Source organism: Gossypium hirsutum, chromosome A01 (genome assembly GCF_007990345.1).
Source record: "Gossypium hirsutum isolate 1008001.06 chromosome A01, Gossypium_hirsutum_v2.1, whole genome shotgun sequence".
Lineage (NCBI taxonomy): Eukaryota > Viridiplantae > Streptophyta > Magnoliopsida > Malvales > Malvaceae > Gossypium > Gossypium hirsutum.
Genome location: NC_053424.1, coordinates 5,937,999 through 5,947,394, shown reverse-complemented (window position 1 = coordinate 5,947,394; position 9,396 = coordinate 5,937,999). Strand labels below are relative to the sequence as shown.

The following is a 9,396-nucleotide window of genomic DNA, read 5'->3' as shown; positions in this document are numbered from 1 at the left end:
GTTGGGTGTATTGGCTATGCCAATACACCCCTAATCGGTGGGCCCCACTTATTACGCCTCTAATCCGTTGTTTGGTTCAATGTATTGCGATTACGGGGCTAAACCATTACTCACCTAATCGGTGAAATCCACCAATTTCTAATCCTTCCGTTTTGCTCAGTTTAGATGCTGCTTCAGTTTACCCTCCCTGTTTTACCCTCTCAGTCTTCTTCTTTTCAGCCCCCTCTCTGAACATGTATTTAACACCCATTTCCCCATTTCCCGTTTCCCCTCTTCCCCAAATCAAAATCCCTAACCCCGTGCCCGACTGCCCTCCTCCCTTTTTTTCTCAATTCAAAAATCAACCTTCACCTCCGGCACCAATCCACCTCCACCGATCCACCTCCGGTCCTTCACGAATCCACCCATTTCCAGAATCAGAGGTTAGAGCGAAGCTACAAACGTCTTCTACCTTTGAATTTCAAAGGTATATTAACAATGTTTTTTTCTGCTGGAAGCATTCTGTGTGCCAATGCCTTAAGAACAAAAAAACACTCTATATCTTTCGTTGTTTTTCTGATTTATTTTTGTTGGGTCTCATTCAATAGCCTATATCAGTTACAGATGAAAAAATTACCGAGATGGTATTGTTTCCAACGATTAACGAGGCATGTCGTGTTTTGGATGAGGGTGTCGTTGCTCGAGCATCAGCCCTTGATGTTGCATCTGTACTCGGAATGAGCTTCCCATCCTACTGGTAACTACTTCGCCACCAATTTTTGTCTCTGCAACTTGAACTCAAGAATAGTCTCTAAAGTTTGGAGAATTTAATGGTTCCCTTGTTAACTACTATAGGATCTACTATTAAGAATCAGTATTTGCTAATAGATTGCCTGCCAAATTCAGTCACTATTTTCTATAAGAAAATGAATTTGGTTTCTTGCATTATCTATGTTATAGTTAGTTACATGATCTCTTATTTTCACCATGTCTTATAAAACAATAGCTTTGGTTGCAGTGGTGGTATCATGTTCCGGGCAGATACAGTTGGGTCGAAGCATATCTATTTGAGCCTCAAGAAATGGTCAGAAAGGTACGGTAGCTACTTTAAACCATCGAATGCAATATTTTCAGGGTGTCTTTGTGTAGTGAAATGAGTGGTAGACTTGGTAAACTTGCATGTGTTACAAAATTGAATCTAGAGATCTGTTTCCCAGTCTTGACTTGAGCAACTTACTGCCAATCTTCCTCCAAAGTAGTTTCCTAATCAATTTGGCTTTATGTTTAATAATGAGAGTTTGCTATTGGTTTTTCTTGTTAGAGATCTGTGTGTTTGTTATAGTTGGTTATAGGTAAAATGTAGGGACGAATTGAAAGAGAGTAGAATAAGTGTACTTCAGGTTATTATTGTTGGATTGAGAGAAAACTAATAGCTGACAAGGTCTATGAATCTTATGGTACAAAGGCAATGTGTTTGGCTTCAGCATATATGGAGTATATAACTGGGCTTCATTTTGACTGTCCTTATGGTAATTGATATTTTCTTTGATTGCAGGATGATTCCTTGCAAAGACTAAGCATGGGGTGGCAGCTTTCGCTGGTGTGAATTGAAGGCTTATGAGGGGATTCTTGCACCATATGACAAGACAAGAGAATGGTTATTCCTGATGCTCTCAAGTTTTGCAGTAGTTGGTTTCTTTTGTGGAATTTAGAATTTCGTTTTCTTACTTGCTTCTTGTGGTCTTCAGATGAAATTAACTCCAGGGCATCAGATGAAATTAACTTCAGATGAAATTACACTAATCTCAATAGGCTGGTCTCTCAGGTACAATAAATGATAGCTTTAATTTGATTGTTTGCATTGTATGTGTATACTTATGATGTTTGGATCGTTTACAGGTTATTTCTTCCTTGACTGCATCTTTGAGATTTGATGGTGCTTTGAATGTGGATGTGAATGAGTTTCAGACCAATTTAGTCCCATACCCTAGAATCCATTTCATGTTGTCTTCATATGCACCAGTGATTTCCGCGGAAAAGGCTTACCATGAGCAACTATCAGTAGCAGAAATCACAAGCAGTGCATTTGAACCAGCTTCAATGATGGCCAAATGTGATCCACGCCATGGGAAATACATGGCTTGTTGCTTGATGTACAGAGGAGATGTGGTGCCTAAAGATGTGAATGCTGCACTGGCAACAATCAAGACCAAAATGACCATCCAGTTTGTTAATTGGTGTCCCATAGGGTTCAAGTGTGGCATCAACTACCAGCCTCCAACTGTGGTACCTGGTGGGGATTTGGCCAAGGTTCAAAGGGTAGTTTGCATGATTTCAAATTCTACTAGTGTTGCTAAAGTGTTCACAAGGATTGATCATAAGTTTGATCTGATGTATGCAAAGCGTACATTTGTGCATTGGTATGTCGGTAAAGGTATGGAGGAAGGTGAGTTTTCTGAAGCTAGAGAAGACTTGGCTGCTCTTGAGAAAGATTATGAAGAAGTGGGCTTGGAATCTGGTGAAGGGGATGAGTACTAGGCTAGAATATAGAGTAAAATCTGCCAATGGACTTATTGGTCAGCTAATAAAAATGGGTTATTTTGTTTGCCTTCTCTATTGTATCAAACTTCAAAACATATTTTAATGGATCTTTGCTTAATTTCATATGCTCTAACTTACAGTAATTTCATATGCTTCAAAAAGTAATTTCATATGCTCTAACTTACAGTAATTTCTTTTTGCAATTTATTAATTTAAGCATTTTTGAGATAAATTTTAAAATTACTAGATAAATCCTCTTCCCATGCTTCGGAAAATTAGTCATATTTTGACTAAGATATTTATATTGGAATATAATGATTTGATTAAATTATATATTTTTACTAAATTATATTTTTAATAATAATTATTTTAAATTATATTTTATAGTATTATATATTATGATTTTAGTAAATTCATTTAAGAATATTTAATATTAAGAATTTTATTAAATTATATATTTTTGTTAAATTATATTTAATAATAATTATTTTAAATTATATTTTATAGTATTATATATTATAATTTTATTAAATTCATATAAGAATATTTAATATTAAGAATTTTATTAAATTATATATTTTTATTAAATTATATTTAATAATAATTATGTTAAATTATCTTTTAAATTATTTATTGTTAATAATAATTTACCAAAACAAATTTCTGCTAATTATTAAGAATTTTATTAAATTATATATTTTAATTAAAATATATTTAATAAAAATTATGTTTAAATATGATTAAATTATTTATTATTGATAATAATAATCTTATTAAAATTTAAATAACAATAACAATAATCATTTACCAAAACAAATTTATGCTAAGGGTATTCTAGTCATTTTAGTTTTTTCCATTATGCTATTACACCTCTATTCCATTCAACCAAACACAAGATTACTATTACGCCTCTATTCTATTACATTCAACCAAACAGTTGATTTGCTATTACACCTCTAATCCAATACACCTCTAATCCCAATACACCTCTAATCCAATACACCTCTAATCCAATACAGCGAACCAAACGCACCCTTAATTTTTATTGAAACTAGATTCACATATATTCTTACCATAAAATTTTTAGAATTTTTTGTCCAGCCAATTACTAAATTTTATTCATTGAAGTTACCCCTATTTCACTGCTCAACTGTTCTGACCACTCTTCACTACGAATCAATTTTATCCTTGTATAGAATTCAAAGGATGTTCTCGTTTATTTCATTTGAAACTAGACTCACTAAGGATTTCATGAATATAAATTATATCCCATAATTATTTTTTTAAAATTTTTAATGATTTTTCCAAGTCAGAACAGGGGATCACGTAGTCATTCTGAACCAGTCTCTCAAAAACTTAAATATCTCATAATATAGAATTCCTTTGCTTGCTCTGTTTTTGTTATATGAAAATAGACTCATTAAGCTCTAATTTGATATCTCATTTAGTCTCTGATTCAATTTCTACTATTTTTGGTAAATTTTTAGATTTACGTCACTGCAATTATCCAGAACAGTTTTATTGTCAATTTTGATCTTTCACACTTCAATTGTATTCATCACTTTCCCATAACAATCTTTCTAATTTCCAATCACATATCAGCATATTGCTCATAAGTTACACACGTATACACTTACACTTATCATCACAAAGTCATACACAATTTTATTTAATCAATTTCCCAGTTGAACGCTTCGGAATAATAACAGATACGCGATGGTATCGCACACAACCCACCTTTAAAATAGAAGCTCTCTTGTACACATAGTGGCCTTCACTTGGCACCACTCATGTGACCTAGCTCGATTGTACACATAATTTTGGCTCTCTTGTACACATGGTGAACACTTAGTATCACCCATGTAACCTAGCCAGTTTATCTCGTGGCTCTCTTGTCTACATGGTGTACATATAGTATTACCCATGCGACCTAGCTACATCATAATGTCTCGTAGATCTCTTGTACACATGATGTGCACTCAGCACCATACATGTGACCTAGCTACATACCATCTGTATCATCCAATCTTTCCGAAGGTTCAACCGGGATTCCTCTCTCTTTCTAATACTTGATTCCATACTTCTAATAGTCAATTATTGTAACACCCCTTACCCGAGACCGTTTCCGGAGTCGAGCACGAGGCATTACTTAGCTTATCTTACCAATTCGGAGCATAAAAACTAGGTTTGAAAATTTATTTCACTATTTACAGCAAATCTGTCCAATCGCGCAGCAGTTGCTAAATTAATTATAACTTGAGCTACAGAACTCTAAATTTAAATCCGTAAATTTTTCCTGAAACTAGACTCATATATCTACTCACCATAAAATTTTTAGAATTTTTGGTTCAGCAAATTAGTACAGTTTATTAGTTAAAGTCTCCCCTGTTTCACCACCTGACTGCCCTGACCTCTAGTCACTAAAAATAAGTTTTCTCACTGTAGGATTTTCATATGAAGTTCTTACTTGTTTCTACAGAAAATAGACTCATTAAGAAATCTAAGCATGTAAATTTCAACTCATAACCATTTTTTGTACAATTTGTAATTATTTTCTAAACTCAGAACAGGGGACTCCAAAAACAATTCTGACCCTATCTTACTAAAATTCACATATCTTAAAATATAAATTTCCTTTTTCTACACCGTTATTTTTCCATGAAAATAGACTCAACAAGCTTTAATTCCATATATCATTCACCCTCTAATTCATTTTATACTATCTTGGGTGATTTTTCAAATTCACGTCACTGTGCTGCCTGAATTCTGTTTCTTTGCAAAATTTTATCCTTTCATGATTTCCATGCATAATTTATCACCTAATCTTTCATAACAACAAACACCTTCATCCTTAACCATTTTTAATGACCATACATCATCAAATACTTACACATCACTCATTAGCAAAATCATCATTACAAACATACAAAATAACTAAATCCCTATACATGCCATAACTCAAACGTGTTTCGATATAAAATACCGAGCAGTTGTAGTTGATAGTGTGGACGATCTCCGACTTCTTTAGGATCCTTGAAGTAGCTTTGCAATACTATAAGAGAAAGAGAAATAAAAGAAGTAAGCATAAAGCTTAGTAAGTTTACTAGCAAATAAATAACAATATTTAACTTAAATAATTAAACTCAATGTCTAAATCTCTAGTTTACTCTTTAGTTAATCTCATACTAGTTCTCTTACTTGTTTACTTAGAATACTTGTGTGCATAACTTACTCAATCCTTGCTGCATCGTTGAACATCAATTGATAGTATAATAAGTTCTTAAGTCTTACAACTTACCTGAGCTTGCCATTTATGCTTTAAACTGAACTTTCATGAACATGATTCGTTTACAAGCCCGTTGAGCTACATTGGAATAATAAGGATACTCGGGTCTCTTCTGATAATAACATGCCAAAGCCATGTCCCAGACATGGTCTTACATGGGATGTTCTCGTGATGGTGCCCATGTCATGTCCCAGACATGGTCTTATAGGGGACCTCTCATCTCGGTGCCAACGCCATGTCCCAGACATGGTCTTACATGGGACCTCTCGTCTCGGTGCCCATGCCATGTCCCAGACATGGTCTTACAGGGGACCTCTCATGCTCTTAAGGATGCCAATTCCATGTCCCAGACATGGTCTTACATGGGATCTCTTTACCCAAATGTCATGACATTCGTATCCAGTACCATCCTTATGTATCAACGGGACTTTTAAATTTTAATTCTTTATCATTCCATGCTTGGATCATCATCAAATAAATTCATAAAATAAATTCATAATTGCTGGAAATTAACAGCATTAATAATAAATATTGAAATATTGCATTTATTTACCGTAAACTTACCTCGGTACCAATTATAGCCAAATTCACCAACTTAGTCTTCAACTTTATTCTTCCCTTTGTCTAACCTCGAGTTTCATACTTCTTGATCTAAAATAGTAAATTTAACTTATTTAATAATCACATTCATCAAAACAGCCCTCGACTCTAACTTTTTCAAAATTACAATTTTGCCCCTAAACTTTTACATAATTACATTTTTGCCCCAAGGCTCGGAAATTAAACTTCATCTCTTATTCTTATGTTTTATAACATTCTGAACATTTTTCCCTTCTATGGCAACATCAAATTCCCACTCTAACATGTACTTATGAATATTAGGTATTTTTACCGATTATGTCGTTTTACTCGTTTTCACTTAAAATCGCTTAGCAAAAGTTGTTTAACATAATTTCTAGCTTCATATTCTATCATAAAACATCAAAATAAACACTTTTCACCTATGGGTATTTTTCCAAATATAAACCCTAGGTTAAATTATTGCTAGAATAAGCTAAATTAAGCTACCGGGATCTCAAAAACGTAAAGAACATTAAAAACGGGGCTTGGGATCACTTACTATGGAGCTTGGAAGCTTGAAAACCCTAACTATGGCTTCCCCCCTTGCTGATTTCGTTCATATGAAGAAGATGATGATTTTTGCCATCTTTTTCCCTTTTAATTCATTTTAATTACTAGATTACCAAATTGCCCCTAACTTAAAAATTTTCTATTTCACTTATCTCATGTCCATTTTTGTCTACCAAGTTACTAATGGTATAATTACCATATAAGGACCTCCAATTTAAAGTTTCATAACAATTGGACACCTCTAACATGTAGAACTCAACTTTTGCACTTTTTACAATTTAGTCCTTTTGACTAAATTGAGTGCCCAAACGTCGAAATTTTCGAACGAAATTTTCAAAAAAATCATTTTGTGAAATTGTAGACCATAAAAATATAAGAAAAATAAAATTTTTCTCATCGGATTTGTGGTTCCGAAACCACTGTTCCGATAACCTCAAATTTGGGCCATTACAGATTCAAAAATCAGCTACAATACATAAAATATGCTGAAATACAAAAACATAATAAAGATAATGTATTATTTACATACAAACTTACATACTTTCTCATTTTCATGTCGAATTAATATTGAACATTTAAATCATCATAATTATACTTACTTTCAACACCTCGACAATCATAGTAAATATATCAATTTTACATTGAAACATGCATAAATTAATGCTTATTATACATATGAACTTACCTCGATACTAAAACGGCCATTTTACCAACTTTCCTGATTTTCGATTTTTCTCCCATTCTAGATTCAAATCTCATTTTTCGGGATCTAAAACATCATATTTTGCTTATTTAATTAATGTACTATTCAAAACAGTCCTTAACTCAAACTTTGGAAAAATTACAATTTTGCCGTTGAACTTTTGCATATTTACACTTTTTCCCCTAGACTCGAGAATTAAAATTCATCCCTTATTCTTATGTTTTATGACATGGTGATCATTTTTCCCTTCTATGAAAACATCAAATTCTCACTCTAACACATAGTTATGAACAATAATAACTTTTACCGATTAAGCCGTTTTACTCATTTTTGCTTAAAACCGCTTAGCAAAAGTTGTTTAACATAATTTCAGCCTTCATATTCTACCATAAAACATCAAAATAAACACATTTCACCTATGGGTATTTTTTCAAATATGAACCCTAGCTTAAATTATTGCTAGAATAAGCTTAATCAAGTTACTGGGATTCCAAAATCGTAAAGAACTTGAAAAAAGGGGCTAGAACAGACTTACTATTGAGCTTGGAAAGCTTGAAAACCCTAGCCATGGCTTCCCCCATTCTAATTTCGGCCTCCATGAAAAAGATGAGTCAATTTTGGCTTTATTTTCCCTTTTTATTTCTTTTAATTACCAAATGACTAAAATGCCCTTAAGGCCTTTCTTTAAAATTTTGTCCTATTTATGCCCATTTTTGTCCAAACTAAATATAATGGTCTAATTACTATTTAAGGATCTCCTCTTTAAACCCCCATTTCAATCAAGTACTTATGAATTAGAACACATATTTTGCAACTTTTGCAATTTAGTCCTAAAAGTCCAATTAAGCACTTTATCAGTAAAATTACTTAACGATATTTTTACACAATATTTTAATCAATAAATAAACCTTAAAACTTAATCGGAATAAATTTTCAACTTCAAATTCTTGGTTTTAAAACCATCGTTCCGTTTAGGCCCTAAATCGGGCTGTTACAGCAACTTCTGCAAATAAGCCTTAATAGGCAAATCAAACATGCAATCTATAAAATTTCTTATCAATACTCTAAGACATGTATCTAATTGCTTGGTAAACCATAAAAATTAATCGAAATAAACTTTTCTATCTCAAATTTGTGGTTTCGCAACCACTATTCCATTTAGGCCCTATTTCGAGATGTTACACGAAGAGACACCCCAAGCACTCTTTCAGCCTGTTTATGAAATTGAGGAAAAATAGTAAGAACCTCAGATTTCCTATGCAAAAAAATAGACCCACGTGTACCGAGTGTAAACATCTGTGAAGGCTACATAATACCGAAACCCATTTGAGGTTATCGAAGCTGGTCCTTGACATTTGCTACTACTAGCTGCAGAGGGGCAGAATATGCAGATACTGAATTGGAGAAGGGAAGCTTATGTTCCTTGCCAAGGTGACACGCAACACATGCAAAATCTTCTTTATTGACATCAATTAGCATATTACAACTTTGTAAAGCTTTGAGCAGAACACTCTTACAAGGGTGTCCTAACCTAGAGTGCCACACACTTAGAGGAGCACGGATACTAGCAGTGAAGCAATGAGCATTGGATGGAACTTGATCACGTTCTGCAGCAGCTTTTAAATGCAACTTGTAAAACCCATGATGCACCGAGCCATGAAGGAGCACCTCTTTGGTTTTCAAGTCCTGCATTTGACATTGTGTAGGCAGGAACTCAAACATGACCTGATTATCTCGTGTAAATTTAGACACAGAG

The 9,396-nt window shown here is 33.5% G+C and overlaps 1 pseudogene; it reads left to right on the top strand.

The window, feature by feature from the left end:
* On the top strand, positions 1 to 2,643 carry LOC121203317 (tubulin alpha-1 chain-like; annotated as a pseudogene).
* Positions 2,644 to 9,396: the final 6,753 nt, after the last annotated feature.